Below are 19310 nucleotides of genomic sequence, written 5' to 3'. Positions count from 1 at the left end.
GCCCCGAAGTTCCTTGAAAAACTAAGAAGTTTTCGGCCTAAGTGAGTCTACGTCCGTAAACTGGTGTACGACCGTACACTCGTTTACGGCCAACGACAGGTGGACCCCCACCACCGACAATGCAAACCCCTATAAATACGAGCCCCTACCCTTCATTTACACTTTTTATGGCCGGAAACTCTCTCCTTCTCTCTCTACCTCTTGACCGTAAACACAACAAACACCTATTATCTTCCGAAAATCATCGAGAATCGTCATTGGGAGTTGATTGGGAGCATATAGAACACGTTTTTCTTCGAATCCAGCATCCCTGTTCTTGAGTGTACGGCCGTACACCCTTCAAATCTGCAAATCTTCATTGACCGTAAACCAGTTCACGGCCGTACACCTTCAAAGGCCGTACACCCTTCAAGAGGCAGTTCACGGCCGTAAACTCCCTTGACGGCCGCAAACCCTAGTTCACGACCGTAAACCCCTTTTCACGGCTGTAAACACTCCCTAAGTGGTTCATTAGACTGAAAACCCACTTTCCTCGATTCAATCAAGTCCCGGTAACATTCCTTAACCGAAAGCAAGTGTTTTTCTAACATTTTATCTAACGAAATCACTAATTTAGATACACATATGTATTTAATTGTTATCAGAATTCCGTTAAGTGCCACACACTACAACTCGAGGGTCTTCATTTTAATTCGTTGATTCGACGCTTGTACACAACTAACAGTGAGTTCATACCCCTACGCTTTTTTATGATTTTTAATGTTTTCAGGGGGGGGGGGGGGAATACAAGCCAAACAGAAATGATTTTTGTGAACTTATACAAAAGGATTTCAATAGGTTTAAAACTTATGCAATTGAAACAGTCAAACGATTTCCACCTTTCATAAAATATTTAGATATTTTATCCCTTTTTGTACTATGTTGAGCGTAAGGGAAACTTTTAACTTGGAAACATAATTGCATAATTTTCAGAACAAAATACAAACCAAATACATAACATTTCAAGCAAACTATAATGGGTATAGTTTAGGGAATTCAATACACAGCTTTTACCGATTCAGATTACATACATGGATAAACATATAAACTATGACGGATTTAGTTTATGATATATATAACTACAATAGTACATCATTTAATAATTATTTAAGTATAATTATTACCTTATATAGTATACACATGGATTTCAATACAGTAGGTCAATACAGAACTACACGTAAACTAAATTATACAGAATTGTGAGACTCTACTTCAAAACTGTACCCTTAGGTGTACTGAATTAAATCCTATCATAGTATAACCAGAGTCTCCTGGAGGGAGAGCGTGAGATTTGTGAATATATCTATTCGGGACTGACAATCCCACACCTGAACTGCTAGCTAGAGTTAGGCAGGCATGCCTGGGGTGACAAATGTCATTTAACCGACACTTGAAGAACGTCGTAAAGGTCACTAGGTCATATCAAGCATGGTTATAAGAACTCACAATAGTATAAACTAACCTTTGTTTACAGAATTTCATTCTTCATTAGTTTTATTTTAATTAATAGAACTACCATATATTACACTGGAGGATTCCAGGGATACAATACACGGTTTTATTTTAACTAATAAAACTACTATACATACTGGTGGTAGCCAGGGTTTTCAAACAGGACATACTATACATACTGGTGGTAGCCAGGGATTTCAAACAAGAACATACTATACATACTGATGGTAAACGGAGTTTTCAAAATAGAATACAGTAACGAGCATATATGTTAGAAAATATTGGATTTTCTTGGGAAACATACATACATTTTACAGATTCATTAACAAGTTTTCACTACAAAAACACGCTTATGAACTCACCAGCTTTATGCTGATACTCTTTCAAAACTGCTTGTATTCTCAGGAAATCAGTAGATAGGTACCTCCTGGAGTTTTGAGAAGAGAGAGCGTATAGAGTCACGTCTTTTTCTTTTGATTATACCTTTGATGTATAAATACAAGAATCAAACAGATATAAACACTTTTTCATATATGTATTCAATGTAATGGTTGTGTTTACTATGATTACTATGATGCAATTGTTGTGATACTACATATGACGTCATCCACCCCCGAACGTTTCCGCTATTCCGGTTTGGGGGTGTGACAGATTGGTATCAGAGCTATTGTTTATAGTGAACTAATAATACCGAACCTTACATGGTATACAACTATAAACACTAAGGGGCCGACGTGCTCTGAAGCTAAAAGTATACTTTAAAATATACAAGTATTTTTATAAGAAGTATACAAGTATTCATACGTACCATAAACAATATCACAAGTAGAACAAAACAAAAGTACTTGGATGCACATTGCGGTTAAACGTGGGTAGTTATGTAATCATGTATGGGATCAATATAGCCTGATCAACTATATTTATTTGAGACATGACCAACATGTGTCTGGGAGTGATTGTGGTGTTGCAGCAAGCCTAAAACTTACCAAGGATATTGATAGAGCAGAACATACAACTTAAAATACTATAGGAGTATTTTAGCTAGAGCCGAATTCTGTGTAGAGATTCATTCCAAGTGTTGCTACTCATTTCTTCCTAGCGATAGTTTTCTTGTATTGGTAACTTTTCTCTGTTTATCGCTTAGTAGAACACATTATCTATCAGGTTGAGATATAATTTGTTTCATATCTCTTGATTCAAAGATCTAGGGGACTTACCATCCACTTCTTCCTGATTATTTTTAGAAAAAGATGCCTCCTAGAAAGAGAACCAACAGGAAGAACAACGATCCTCCACCGCCGCCACCTCCTCAGTTCGATCCTGCCATGTTCCAAGCAGCAGTTACGGCCGCAGTGGCTGTTGCAGTGTCGCAGATAAACTCGGGTGGCTCGGGTGGATCAGGAGGTGGACCAGAACCCCAAAATCTTGGTGGAGGCCAGGGACACCTGAAGGAATGTTCCTATAAGGATTTCATGAACGCGAAACCCAAATCCTTCGATGGCAATGGAGGAGTCATTGCTCTAACCTGATGGTTCGAGAAGATCGAATCCATTTTCGAGATCTGTGCATGTTCTGAGGCAAACAAGGTGCAGTTTGCCGCCTGCACCTTCACCGACAGAGCACTAACCTGGTGGAATGGTCGAGTCAAATCCCTAACTCTGCCGGAAGCAAATGTCATGGGTTGGGAAAGCTTAAAAGAACTCATGTTGGCTGAGTACTGCCCAAGGGGTGAGATGCAGAAGTTGGAACACGAACTCTGGAACCTGAAGATGAAGGGTTCCGACATTGCCGCTGACACAGCTAGATTCTGCGATCTGGCTCTTCTATGTCCGGGAATGTTCACCCCGAAAAGCAAGAAAATAGAAAGGTATATTTGGGGATTGACGCCCCCAACTCAAGGCAATGTCTTGGCTGCTAAGCCTTCTACATTTGACAGCGCCAAGTGCCTGGCGCAGACTCTGATAGATCACGGGGTTGGTCTTGATGAAGTGCAACTGCTCCCGAACCACCAAAGGCAAGTGGTGGGAAGAAGAAGTTTTGGAACAAGCGTAAGGGCCAGTCTTCGCATGAACCCTCCAAGAAACAACAAACAGCGGCAGTCCACGCTGCTACTACTCCTGCTGTTGTTCCAACCACCCAAGCACCTACCAGTAGATATGTTGGTACTCTTCCAAGGTGTGACAAGTGCAACTTTCATCATCACGGACCCTGTCGTGATTTACAATGCAATAGTTGTGGTAAGAAGGGACATACAACTCGATTTTGCAAGACACCAGTCCAACCAACCAATCAGGCTCTTGGAACGGGCGCTGGTCAAGCCTGTTATGGCTGTGGGGAGGTTGGGCACTTCAAGAGAAATTACCCCAAAGCAACAACATCTGGCAACGCAGGGAGAGTGCTAGCTATGGGCCAGGAGGAAGCAGTTGCTGATCCCACCGTTGTTACGGGTACGTTCCTCCTTGACAACTCTTATGCATGCATTCTTTTCGATTCTGGTGCGGAGAGGAGTTTTGTTAGTCATGCATTCAAGCATCTACTCAAGTGTAAATCCCAACCTTTAACCGAAACATTTACCGTTGAGATAGCTAACGGAAAGAAAGAGAGCACTAACGACATATTCATAGGTTGTACCATTACCCTAAACGACCATTCCTTCCCAATCGACCTTATGACAGTTTCCATAAAAAGCTTCGATATCATCATTGGCATGGATTGGTTGAGCCCCAATCGTGCCGATATCCTTTGTTATTAAAAAGCCATTCGCCTCAATCTTCCCTCGGGCGAAGCTCTCATAGTTTACGGCGATAAACTCAGCTCAAACCTTCGTATCATTTCATGCATCAAAGCCCAGAAGTACCTGCGAAAGGAGTGCCATGCATTCCTAGCTCACGTCGTTAATGAGAAGCAGGAAGTTAAAGACCTCGAGAGAATCCCCGAAGTCTGCAACTTTCCTGATATCTTCCCCGAAGATCTTCCAGGAATCCCTCCCGAGCGCCAAGTCGAGTTCCGTATCGACTTAATTCCTGGAGCTACTCCCGTAGCTACATCCCCATACCGTCTAGCGCCGACAGAAACACAAGAGTTTTCCAGCCAGCTCAATGAGATACTCAGCAAAGGATTCATAAGACCAAGTTCCTCACCCTGGGGAGCCCCGGCCTTGTTTGTGAAGAAGAAAGATGGATCCTTTCGGATGTGCATAGATTATCGTGAACTGAACAAGCTTACCATCAAGAACCGTTATCCTCTACCCAAAATCGACGACCTCTTCGATCAACTCCAAGGAGCCGGCTACTTCTCAAAGATAGACCTAAGATCAGGGTACCATCAGTTGCGAGTCCAAGAGAATGATGTTCCCAAGACAGCATTCCGAACTCGCTATGACCACTACGAATTTGTAGTTATGCCCTTTGGTCTAACCAATGCACCGGCAATATTCATGGATCTGATGAATCGGGTGTGCCGCCCTTTCCTAGACAAGTTTGTAATCATGTTCATTGATGATATACTTGTCTACTCTCGGAGTGAAGAAGATCATAGTCAACACTTGAGGCTAGTGCTGGAAACTCTAAGGGCGGAGAAGCTATATGCGAAATTCTCTAAGTGCGAATTCTGGATCCGAAAAGTAGCTTTCCTTGGTCACGTGGTAAGCGAGGAAGGCATACACGTGGACCCTTCTAAAATCAAGGCGATTGAGAATTGGTCAACACCAAAGACACCCACAGAAATCCGTCAATTCTTGGGTCTCGCTGGCTATTATCGCAGATTTATCCAGAATTTCTCAAACATTTGCTAAGCCTCTAACCACCCTAACTCAGAAAGGTGTACCTTTTTGTTGGGGAGAAAAGCAAGACACCGCGTTTCAAACCTTGAAGCAGGCCCTATGCAGCACACCTATCTTGTCTCTGCCTGAAGGGACGGAGGACTTCGTGGTCTACTGTGATGCATCCAATCAGGGCCTAGGCTGTGTGCTAATGTAGCGAGGAATGGTTATTGCCTATGCCTCGAGACAGCTGAAGGCACACGAGGTCAATTATACAACTCACGATTTGGAGTTGGGAGCAGTGGTCTTTGCGTTGAAGATTTAGAGACATTATCTCTACGGAACCAAATACACTGTCTTCACCGACCATAAGAGCCTGCAGCATATCTTTGATCAGAAAGAGTTGAACATGAGGCAACGACGGTGGGTAGAGCTACTCAGTGATTATGAGTGTGAAATACGCTACCATCCCGGTAAGGCCAATGTAGTAGCGGATGCCCTCAGCCAGAAAGAGTACTCAGGTCATAGAGTGAAGGCACTGTCAATGACCATCCATTCCCATTTGTCCGCTCAAATCAGAGAGGCTCAGATGGAAGCCTTAAAACCAGAGAACAAGTCGGATGAAGCCCTGAGGGGAATGGAAAAAACTTAGAGATCAAGGGAGACGGAGCCTATTATTTCATGAACCGGATCTGGACCCCAAAGTCCGGTGGTTACAGAGAAGTCGTCATGAGCGAAGCTCATAAGATTCGATACTCCGTTCACCCAGAATCAGATAAGATGTATCTGGATCTCAACAAGTTATATTGGTGGCCAAACATAAAAGCAGAGATCGCTACCTTCGTGGGCAAGTGTCTGACTTGCGCCAAGGTGAAGGTTGAATATCAAAAGCCCCCAGGTCTTCTTCAGCAGCCAGAAATACTTGAGTAGAAGTGGGAAAGAATCACAATGGATTTCATCACTAAATTGCCCAAGTCTTCGAGTGGGTACGATACCATTTGGGTAATTGTCGATCGACTGACTAAATCCGCCCACTTCCTGCCAATCAAAGAAACGTTCAAGATGAAAAGACTTACACGAATCTACATCCAAGAGATAGTTCATCTGCATGGTGTGCCTGTGTCCATTATCTCCGATCGGGATAGCAGATTCACCTCGAGATTTTGGCAGTCACTGCAGAAAGCTCTTGGAACTAAGCTGGATATGAGCACAGCTTACCATCCTCAGACAGACGGGCAGAGTGAGAGAACCATTCAGACCTTGGAGGACATGTGAGCATGCGTCATAGATTTTGGTAAGTTGTGGGACACCCATTTCCCCTTGGTCGAATTCTCTTACAACAACAGCTATCACACCAGTATCAAGGCTGCGCCGTTTGAAGCCTTGTATGGCCGTAAGTGCAGATCCCCTCTGTGTTGGGCTGAAGTGGGCGAAACGTAGCTAGCCAAAGGGCAAGTCCCCGACAGAACTCTCATAGGCCCAAAAATCATTCGTGAAACTACAGAAAAGATCATTCAAATTCGGGAACGACTAAAAGCTTCAAGAGATAGACAAAAGAGCTACGCCGACAAGAGACGAAAACCCTTGGAGTTCCAGCTTTCTGACCGTGTTCTATTGAAGGTCTCACCCTGGAAATGCATGATACGCTTTGGAAAGCGTGGAAAGCTGAATCCAAGATACATAGGACCGTTCGAGATCCTTGCTAGGATCGGTCCCGTAGCTTATAAACTTCGTTTACCCCCAAGAACTTAGCAACACTCATCCCGTCTTCCACGTCTCGAATCTTAAAAAGTGTCTATCCGACGAAACCCTTGTGATACCTCTTTATGAAATTGAAATCAACGAGAAACTTAACTTCGTGGAAGAACCAGTCGAAATCATGGACTAGGAAATCAAACGAACGAAACAAAGTCGTATACCGATAGTGAAGGTCCGCTGGAATGCCAAGCGGGGACCTGAATTCACTTGGGAACGAGAAGATTCCATTAAACAGAAATACCCTCATCTTTTTCCAAGTCCATAATTTGTATTCTATGTTTGAATTTCGGGACGAAATTCCCTCTAACGGGGGGATGATTTGACAACCCGAAACTTTTTCCGTCACCGTTAGCTAAATTCCGTTAATAAAATTTTATTTTATTGAGTTCCCGTCAAACTTCTTGGTTTAGAAAATCATCTAGTTTTAAATAATTAAATTTTATATACGATTCGGAACCAAAATCGTGCGAAAAACCCCAAAGTTCCTTGAAAAACTAAAAAGTTTTCAGCCTAAGTGAGTCTACGGCCGTAAACCCGTGTACGGCCGTACACTCATTTACGGCCAACGACAGGTGGACCTCCACCACCGACCATGCAAACCCCTATAAATACAAGCCCCTACCCTTCATTTACACTTTTTCTGGCCGGAAACTCTCTCCTTCTCTCTCTACCTCTTGACCATAAACACCATAAGCACCCATATTCTTCCGAAAATCATCGAGAATCGTTATTGGGAGTTCATTGGGAGCATCTAGAACATGTTTTTCATCAAATCCAGCATCCATGTTCTTGAGTGTACGGCCGTACACCCTTCAAATCTGCAAATCTTCATTGACCGTAAACCAGTTCACGACCGTACACCCTTCAAGAGGCAGTTCACGGCCGTAAACAGTTCACGGTCGTAAACAGTTCACGGCCGTAAACTCCCTTGACAGCCGTAAACCCCAGTTCACGGCCGTAAACCCCTTTTCACGGCTGTAAACACTCCCTAAGTGGTACATTAGACTGAAAACCCACTTTCCTCGATTCAATCAAGTCCCGGTAACATTCCTTAACCGAAAGCAAGTGTTTTTCTAACATTTTATCTAACGAAATCACTAATTTAGATACACATATGTATTTAATTGTTATTAGGATTCCGTTAAGTGCCACACACTACAACTCGAGGGTATTCATTTCAGTTTGTTGATTCGATGCTTGTACACAACTAACAGTGAGTTCATACCCCTACGCTTTTTATGATTTTTAATGTTTTCAGGGGGGGGGGGGGGAATACAAGCCAAACAGAAATGATTTTTGTGAACTTATACAAAAGGATTTCAATAAGTTTAAAACTTATGCAATTGAAACAGTCAAACGATTTCCACCTTTCATAAAATATTTAGATATTTTATCCCTTTTGGTACTATGTTGAGCGTAAGGGACACTTTTAACTTGGAAACATAATTGCATAATTTTCAGAACAAAATACAAACCAAATACATAACATTTCAAGCAAACTATAATGGGTATAGTTTGGGGAATTCAATACACAGCTTTTACCGATTCAGATTACATACATGGATAAACATATAAACTATGACGGATTTAGTTTATGATATACATAACTACAATAGTACAACATTTAATGATTATTTAAGTATAATTATTACCTTATATAGTATACACACGGATTTCAATAAAGTAGGTCAATACAGAACTACACGTAAACTAAATTATACAAAATTGTGAGACTCTACTTCAAAACTGTACCCTTAGGTGTACGGAATTAAATCCTATCATAGTATAACCAAAGTCTCCTGGAGGGAGAGCGTGAGATTTGTGAATCGATCTATTCGGGACTGACAATCCCACACCTGAACTGCTAGCTACAGTTAGGCAGGCATGCATGGGGTGACAAATGTCATTTAACCGACACTTGAAGAACGTCGTAAAGGTCACTAGGTCATATCAAGCATGGTTATACGAACTCACAATAGTATAAACTAATCTTTGTTTACAAAATTTCATTCTTCATTAGTTTTATTTTAATTAATAGAACTACCATACATTACACTGGAGGATTCCAGGGATACAATACACGGTTTTATTTTAACTAATAAAACTACTATACATACTGGTGGTAGCCAGGGTTTTCAAACAGGACATACTATACATACTGGTGGTAGCCAGGGTTTTCAAACAAGAACATACTATACATACTGATGGTAAACGGAGTTTTCAAAACAGAATACAGTAACGAGCATATATGTTAGAAAATATTGGATTTTCTTGGGAAACATACATACATTTTACAGATTCATTAACAAGTTTTCACTACAAAAACACGCTTATGAACTCACCAGCTTTATGTTGATACTCTTTCAAAACTGCTTGTATTCTCAGGAAATCAGTAGACAGGTACCTCGTGTAGTTTTGAGAAGACAGAGCATATAGAGTCATGTGTTTTTCTTTTGATTATACTTTTGATGTATAAATACAAGAATCAAACAGATGTAAACACTTTTTCATATATGTATTCAATGTAATGGTTGTGTTTACTATGATTACTATGATGCAATTGTTGTGATACTACAAATGACGTCATCCACCCCCGAACGTTTCAACCGTTCCGGTTTGGGGGTGTGACATTAGTGGTCTCTCTCATTAAACAAAAGCATGAAAAAGTGTGTCTATGTTGTTATTATTATTTCTGATCCTAAAAGATTTCTAGAGGATTTGGTTTATAAAGCTATGTCAGACGACGTGACAATTCATTTGGTCAAGGATGGCTAGTATGGTTTAATGTTAGATTCAAAAAGTTCTATCTGGTGGCAACAAGATGAAAGAGTTGTTAAGAAAGAAACAATTTCTATGATCATTTGAAATAAAGTTACTATGATATGATGGGACCTAGTCATTACTGAATCCGTACAAAGTAATAGATGCGTAGGAAAAAGCATGATCTCTATGAAGTTCCTGAAGAATCATGTGAGAAGTCAAAAATATGGATTATGTATTTACCCAACGGTTCATACATTGTGCTTCATAGTGTCATCTAGTTAGCATGTGTTATTCATGTTCAGAAAAAGATAAAAGGGATAAAGACTGGTTACTGTTGGTTGTTAAAGTTGCAAAATTGTCTTTTATCTTTATTAATGACCATCAGTCACAAAATATGACATGACAGGTCCTTGTCATCTAGTTTGTAGATGATGTTGGTTTGAAGTCATACAAGACCGAGATATGGTATCAACATATGCCTCAGTTTGATCCTTCACATCCACCAGCATATGCATGCCTACTCATTGCTTAAAAGAAATCCCAGCATGATTTGTACTTAGCATAATTTATTTAAATATTGCATGGGTGTGGTGGTTTTTAGATCTCTCTCTCTCTCTCTCTCTCTCTCTCTCTCCCCCTCTCTCTCTCTCTCTCTCTCTCTCTGAAGAAAAGTGTGTCAATTAAACAAGCATAATTATCTCCATTATTTATTTTTTTGGGAAGAAAAATTCGAAGATAGCGTATGTAAAATAAAGTTGTTGTTGGTATGTATACACGCATGAGGGGTAAATGAGAAAGAACAAACTTTTTACTATAGGTACAAAAGATGTCATGAAAGTAATAGGTGCAAAAGGTGTAGAGGTGTATTTATTTAATACAAATGCCAGGCAATCTTTTGTCTTAAACATCCTATGATAAAATATTACAGAAAATTACAATCAACTAGAAAAGCAAAGTATAAACCAATATTTTGACCCAACAATCTCCCCCTTGGTTTATAGCTTTCTTTTCTAAATTGACCCAACAAGCTCCCCTTAAAAATATTTTTGGATTTTTATTTTGGATTTTTGATTTTCTTAAACAAGAAATAAAACAGAATATAACACTATTTTTTATTTTGAATTTTTCTGATTTTTGTTTTCTTTTTTAATTCTCCCCCTTATATTTAAATTAGAAGAAAACTATGAACAAATTTAACAAAAATAAAAATGATATCTAACTTTAAGAGTGATTTGGGATCAAAGTTTTTAAACAACCTTTATCCATTTATCAGTACCTCTCCCTTCATGAATAGATCTGGTCAATCGCAGGTATTGTGGTCCACTTAAACACGAAAGATTGTGACAAAATTAGGACATACTATAAGTGACAAGACAATGTGATCCTATGTTCCTAGATAATATTCCTTAAGGACCATTCAGCTGACGACGACCAAAGATATTGTTGTCCACCTAAATTGAGCAGCGAGATCTATAGACAAACTAGTGATTATTCAATTTTAAATGTACTAGAACATTTTTCCTGCTTCCTGACCTACCCCAATAATCAGGAACTTCCAAAGTACTCCTTACTTTAGGTGAGCAGACAATTATTATGAGAAGAGTCAGATTTAGAATGCATATGCTATACACCTAGGTCGGATCTCTTCCAATCTCGCAGAGGGTGAAACATATGACTAACCAGAGTTAGAGGGATTGAGAAGTAGAATGGTGCATATGATGTGTACCAGTTCGAATGTATTTCAATCACGCAAAGGAGACAGCATATGACTAACATACAGGAAGAATTGCATAGATAGAAGATGCAGAGAAATAGAATTCATATGTTGCAGTCCAGGTCGGATGTATTTCAATCACGCAGAGGAGGCAACATATGACTAACAGAAAGAAAGCAAGAAAATAATTTCCTACAGACCTACTTTATCGGAATTCCCCAGTCGCCCCATCAATACCGGAATTTAGGACAAAGTCCGTACATCGAGGAAGAGTTAAACCACAGTTCTAGATACAAATTATTTTAGTGTGACCGGTGGATTCTCATGTATATCTCCCTGCTCAATCTATCTGAGCGTCGTATTGTCAGGCTACATGGATCTATCTAGGTCAAGATTTTTTTCAAGTCTCTAGATTCCTTAAGTTCATTAATGCCTAGTCAAGTCCATTTTAATCTTTCGTGCCTACCAGCGCATCGAACACAGAGCCTAGACAATTCAGATTCAGTCCCTTACACAGATTCAGATTGCCTGTTATCACATGATTATATCACTTCCCAACACATCACCTTCAAGCACATTCCATTAACAACATATTTTTGATTTTCTGATTTTCTAATGTTTTTGGATATTTTAAACTTTTCTAATTTTTTTTTGTTTTTATTTCTCCCCCTAAATTTGTGCATAGGAGAGAAACGAAAGTAAATGCGCAAATTTAAACTATCCTAAAACAAAAATTTGTCTTTGAAGCGAATCAGCATAAGAAAAACTCAAGAGTATAAAGAAGAAAACTCAAACTGTAAGTCACCGATTGAATTTGCATCCAGAAGGTCTGAGAGCAGCACGCATAATCTCAGAACAGATCCGAAAATTCTTCATGTCATTAAGCACAAACCCCGTTTGTGATCTCTTCCTTTCTTCCTTTCCCGCAAAGGACACATACTCTCAAATAATATTCTGAGTGTTGTACAGTTGAGAGATGCCTCTTATCATGTGCCAGGAACAGCCACTACCAACAAACCGAAGTTTGATGATATGCCTCCATAGCTGCTCCGACACAGAGCGGGATCAGTTGGTCTTTGGAACCCTGTCCATTTTGAAACTAGGTCGACCTTTTTCATCTACGCAAGATACATTCTCCCATGACATATCCTGCTTATCAGAAACAGAAGATGTAGAAACATTAGAGTCATTAGGTGATTTGGGAGAGTGAACCTTTGGTACCCATTTATAGTTGGGTTTAACCCATTTCTTTTTCGATCCGATGGGTGGCTCAGTACTTGCTTTGGAACTTGAAGCTGATCTTCGAGATGACTTTGACCTAGCCGGTCTTGGTTTCGCTGGAGCATCTCTTGGATTGGACTTCTTGGCTGGCATTCCCTTCTTGTTCTTGGGAGTTGATTTATTGGCCTTGGGAGTTGGATTCTTGGCCTTCTGCGTGTTCCAGTTACCATGGTTTGAACGTGACCTTGAGGGGTTTCTTTTGAAGTATCTCCCTCTTGGCGCGTTCTGCCACCCTTATGCATAGTAGGGAACGTATGTGCGATTAGGACAATTTCTGGCAATGTGTCCAGGTGTTCCACAGTGAAAACATGTCTTTTTCTTCACTGTGAAGTTGTTTCTTCCTGCCCCCGGTGGCGTATCCTTGCCTTGTCTCTTATTTTTCCCACAAGCACAATTACAACAGGCACACTGTTTCACTGGAATTGGTGGCCTGTATTTCTCAACAGCAGGTTAATCAGAAGCAGCTAAGATCGAAGCAACACATTCAGAGTTCAAGGAGATGTTGGTTTGTTCAATGGTGTTCTTCTTGTTCTCATCATCTGCTACTTTACCTGCACATGAAGTAGATGTGCTAGAAACAGGAACATCAGTATTTTCAAACAAATCATCAAATATGTCAAAAAAAATTAATTCAGCAGGAGCAGATGCGGAAGTATCACAAAAAACATTGTCATTTTTAACATCAAAAACAAAAGGTTTTTCATTGGAAACAAAAACATCAGGTTCAGACTCGGTTTTGTTATCAGAAACAGATCCTTCAACTTCGTGCTTTGACTGATCTAAGGATTGATCTGCAGGGGAAGTAGAAAGGTTAGTACTTTCAACATTAATAAATCCTCCTGAAACAAAACCAGATGGCTTGCCATAAACCATGAATGATTCGTTGGCAATCTCCTCTTTAGACAAAGGTTGATACTGATATGTATGATTAAAAGGAGGAGGTACATTATCGTATCCTAAACCCTTTTGCCGGTTTCGTTTGAACTGCAGACAATGGTCAAACATATTGGCAACTACCTCGCTTGATACATCAAACCTTTTAAAATCAAAATTTGCAGTTTCAAATTGTCTTTTTAATGTATCAAGCTCAGCAATTAACTCATCATTCTGTCTCTTGATATAATCATAATGTTCACATTTGTTACTGTAGTCTTCCTGAATTCTCCTAAAGTCCTTTATTTTTGTTTCTAACTGGGCCTTTAGGGGTTTTTGTCCTTTTCTAAGTTGATATCCTTCATATCTCAGGTCCTCAACTTCTCTGTTTAATAAATCAATTTGTTCACGAAGAATTTTAATCGTATCTTCACAAGATGGAGTACATGAAACTTCATTGACCGGGATGTTTGCGGAACTCATTGTTTTTCCACACTTCAAAGCGTCAAGTTCTTCAGTTACATCAGCAAGACTAAGACGATTGAGATCTTTTGTCTTCTTGATGACAGCCACGTTCATATCCCACGATTTTGGAAGTGAATTCAACAGCTTTTTGTTTATCTCAGATTTAGTCAAGAAGACCCCAGATATATTCATCTCAGTAATGAGAGTTGTGAATCGCTGCAACTGAGCCTCCAGGGTTTCTCCAGGGATATAATCGAACATGTTGAAATTTTGTCTTAACATATCCTGACGACTCTCTTTCATGTCTTCAATTCCCTTGTTGATCTCAAAAGCCATTAAAGGTCAAATTTAAAGTGTCAAACTTAAAAAGTCAAACTTAAAAGTCAAATCGAAAAGCTAAATTTGAAAATTTAAAAGTCAAACGAGAAAATCAAAGTTTAAAGTCAAAGGTCAAATTTTAAAAGTCAAGGATAAAAGTCAAAATTTAAAAACTAAAATTTTTTATTGAAAATGGAATTTTAAAATAAAAGATTTTGAATTTTGGGCTGAAAGTGTCAATTTTGCGAAACTGGATTCGAAAGGAGTGTTTTTCAATTAAAATCGGAAGGAATGGAACAAGATGCAAGCTAGTTCAACTGGTTAAGGCGCCTTCTTGATGAATCAGAGGTCGCGGGTTCGAATCCAATCAGGCGCAAAAACTTTTCCTATTTTTTTTTAAATAAGCGCTGAATGACTAAGAAGAATGCTGCTGAACAATGCTGTCGAGCCTAATCCACCAAGCCGCAAGCCGCCTAACCGCAAACTCCGGCGACAGTAAACTCCGACCGTAAACTCCGGGACACCCTAGCCGTAAACGCCGCCGCCGACCGTAAACCCTTCAAATGCCGTAAAATTTTCGCAGATTACGTGAAAAACAACGTTTTTCACCTCTTTTTGCTCCAAAACTCGATCAAAAACTCGTTTTTATCAAAAACGCGAAGAACAAACCCCCCTAATTTTCAGAGATCTATCCAAAAATGCAGGAATCCTTCAAAAATAAGATCAAATAAGCTCCAGATCTGACAAAATTGACTGATACAATCCAAGCTCTGATACCAATTGTAAGTCCCTAATCTTCTTGTGTATCAATCAGATCCGTTTGATGGTGCGGAATCCCAATGAAACGGATGATGTCAGATCAATTTAGAATAGAAGAAGAAGATGATGATGATGAATCTTGTATGTATTGCTATGAATGAAGATCCGGATACAAGATTCACACACACTAACACACACTCTCTTTTCTCTCTCTGTAGAACACCTTCAAATGCACACACTTAAGCTCCTCTATTATATGGCAATTATGCACTCCTCTTCTATTCATCAATTTATTCCTCACACCCCTCACCCCTATATATATACATGAGAAACATGGGCCATAAATGGGTTTACGGCCGTAAACACTTCCCTGGCCGTAAACTTGACCGTAAACTCATAAAATATTACAGAAAATTACAATCAACTAGAAAAGCAAAGTATAAACCAATATTTTGACCCAACAACAATCTTGTCATCGTGGATGAATTTTCAATGTTTACATGGGTTGTCTTTTTATGAAAAAAGAGTCATGTTGCTGATGAAATCATTTCCCTCATTAAGCAGTTGGAAGTCCTCTATGATCACAAAGTAAGACAATTACGTAGTGATCATGGAACTGCATTCAGAAACTCCTCTCTGGAAGATTTTTGCTCAATCTCAGGAAATTCTCAAAACTTTTCGACAGTTAGAACTCCTCAAAAAATGGTATTGCAGAGAGAAGAAATAGAACTCTCATTGAAGCAGGAAGAACTATGGTCGTTGAAGATGGTCTTTCCTTGTCATTTTGGGCTAAAGCTGTCAATACAACTTGCTACACCCAAGACCTATCTATCATTTTTAGGTGTCATAGGAAAACTGCTTATGAGCTGCTGAAAGGAAGGAAATCGGACATCTCTTATTTTCATGTGTTTGGATGTGTTTGTTACATCTTGAATCAAAGAGATCAACGTTCGAAGTTTGAAGCTAAAGCTGGTAAAGGAGTGTTTCTAGGTTACTCTAATGTATCCAAGGCTTTCAAGGTATTTAATCATTCAAGGCTAGTTGTTGAAGAAACAGTTCATGTCGCCTTTGATGAAGACTCATGTCACTTGAAGAAGTTGAACCATCAAATCATGATGACTCTGCTCAAAGTAATAATAACGAAAGTTCAAATCCAAGAATTCATCGAGATCATCGTAAATCTCAAATCATTGGAGATGTAAATGTTGGGTTTTGAGCACTATAACACTCATATGGTGCACATGAAACCCTAAATGCTTTGAATCTATGTTTTCTCTAATTATACATGCATATTTTCAATTTTCCAAAGCATACATCCTAACTAGCATACAAATTGACAATTGAACAATACAAATAGTTAGATAACTTACCTCTTAGTAGGACTTGTAGTTCTTGACCTTTGAAATCTTGAGCACCTCAAGTGTGATGCCTCTAATGTGTCACAAACACCAATATGCAAGAGGAGGCTTGAGAGAATAAGTTACTTAGCACAAAATCAATATCAAACTTCTTAGAATGATTGTGTAATCGATTTTGGTTCTAGGGGTGTGCTTTTATAGTGTAGCAAATGCTAGGGTTACACCTTGTAAACCCTAATGACCTTTCATATTAGTTAGGCTCCATGGGTTAAACCTCCATGGACTATCTCATTGGTTTAGCCCATCCTAAATAACCATGGATCATTAGCCCACACTACAAGAATCATTAATTTACACAATCAATCCCCATATATTTAATTAGTCTCTTTTGATCACAAAATTAATTCCAAATTAATTCTTGATCAATACTAATTAAATAATATGATTTCATATTAATATATTATACTTGTAATATATTAATAAATCATAAATAACCTTATTCTCAAAAGTCCATCCTATCAAATTGCACTGGTGAAGGAAACCCAAAAGGACCATGCTACAATCAGGTCAAGTACATCCCAGTTATAGTTATGGGCTTAGACACCAAATCCAACAATCTCCCACTTGGATAAGTCTAATGACTATAGCTGCCAATGCGACTTCAGGATCCGACTTAGCAATCGTAGCTTTCAAAAGTCATTGTCTATTCTGACCTAGTCAATGACGCGTCCTTTAGATAAGGGAACATATATTCCTCTGTTCTCAAGATATTTTTGCGGACAAATACATGGAACATAGTCATACTTATTGTCCTGCAATTTGTTTCCTGATTTTTGATTCGTCTGACATAGAACATAACTGAACACATCAATTTAGTTATCACCGGGCCCGACACATAGTCAAAACAGAATCATCGAGGGGCCCAAGATATCGCTTTTAGTCCACTTAGGATATAAGGAACAGATAAACTTCGACATTATATGCTTGTACTAACTACTCATCAAATCATGCACAACGACACGTTTTATAACATCAAGTTACTGATGCATTTTCATGCCATCAATGCACAACCAACTCGTAGTCAACAACTCATATATCTTGGTTTGAAGACTATATGATATTATCGTCTCACAATTACTCGTGATAAATTCCATGAAGTAATTCAGGTGAGCGGGGGTTGAATCCAATACTCAAATCTTATTTTCAGGAGCACTCATGAATGGTGTAACAAACTTTTGCTATGTCTAACGCCTTAGACAATCTACAAGCCAACTCATGATAGTCTAGCCTCATTACCTACTTCCAAAGTATGATCAACTGTGGATGGTTTGAATAATATTATTATTCTGGAAGTCAAAACATGCAAAGTGAAACAATAGTAAATAATTGAAACAAGACAGTAACTTTACTTATAAATAACACTCCTTTTATTTAATCATCAAATGTCAATTACAATTTAGCTATTACAAGTATCTATTTATCTAAACACTAAAACTAATATTGTCTGTTAGCCCAATGCCCCTTGCATGCTGCAAGTGCTTAACCCTAGTCAGTGCCTTCGTAAGGGGATCTGTTGGGTTGTCCTCTGACGATATCGTCTTCACCACAAGGTGTCCTTCTTCTACTTGATGTCTTATGAAGTGGTACTTTCTGTCGATATGCCTGGATCTACCATGATTTCTCGGTTCCTTGATTAAGGCAACCGCCCCTTGATTATCGCAGAAAATCTCCACAGGCTCCTTTATGGATGGTATGACTCCAAGGTCTCCGATGAAATTTTCCAACCATATCGCCTCCTTCGATGCTTCGCTTGCTGCTATGTACTCTTATTCGCACATTGAATCAGCTACAGTCTCCTGCTTGGAAATTTTCCATGTTACTGCTCCTCCATTCAGGGTAAACACCCAGCCCGACTGAGAGCGGAAATTATCTTTGTTGGTTTGAAAGCTGGCGTCGCTATACCCTGTCACTCTCAAGTCATCACTCCTACCGAGGGTAAGGATCCAATCCTTACTTCGCCACAGGTACTTAAGAATGTTCTTAACCGCAGTCCAATGAGCTTTACCAGGATTCCCTTGATATTTGTTGACCATGCTCAAAGCAAAGGCCACATCAGGGCGAGTACAATTCCTATCATACATGATCGAGCCAATTGCGGAAGCATATGGTATTCGACTCATCTCTGCTATCTCAGCCTCTGTACTCGGACTCTGAGTCTTACTCAGTTTGGCATTACTTTGAATAGTTAAGTCACCTTTCTTGGAGTTCTCCATGCTGAAGCGTTTCAACACCTTGTCCAAGTAGGTACTTTGACTAAGTCCTATTAGTCTTTTACTCCTGTTTCTCAATATCCTTGTCCCTAGGATGTAAGAAGCTTCCATAAGGTCCTTCATAGCGAAACACTTCCCAAGCCAGGACTTAACCTCCTACAAGGTTGGGACGTCGTTTCCTATGAGCAGTATGTCATCTACATACAATACCAGGAAGCTTACTATACTCCCACTAGCTTTGACATATACACATGACTCATCCTCGCTTCTCGAAAATCCAAACTCTTTGACTTTCTCATCAAAACAAATTTTCCATCTGCGAGATGCTTGTTTTAATCCATAGATGGATTTCTCAAGCTTACACACTCTATTAGGGTACTTTGCACTGACAAAACTCTCTGGCTAACTCATGTAAACATCTTCATCCAACCTTCCATTAAGGAAAGCGATTTTGACATCCATTTTCCATATTTCATAGTCATGAAATGCAGCTATGGCTA

This window comes from Lactuca virosa, chromosome 2 (genome assembly GCF_052849685.1).
Source record: "Lactuca virosa cultivar CGN04683 chromosome 2, Lactuca_virosa_CGN04683_v6, whole genome shotgun sequence".
Taxonomy (NCBI): Eukaryota; Viridiplantae; Streptophyta; class Magnoliopsida; order Asterales; family Asteraceae; genus Lactuca; species Lactuca virosa.
The sequence above is the reverse complement of the archived record's forward strand: the minus strand, read 5'-3'. Positions refer to the sequence as shown.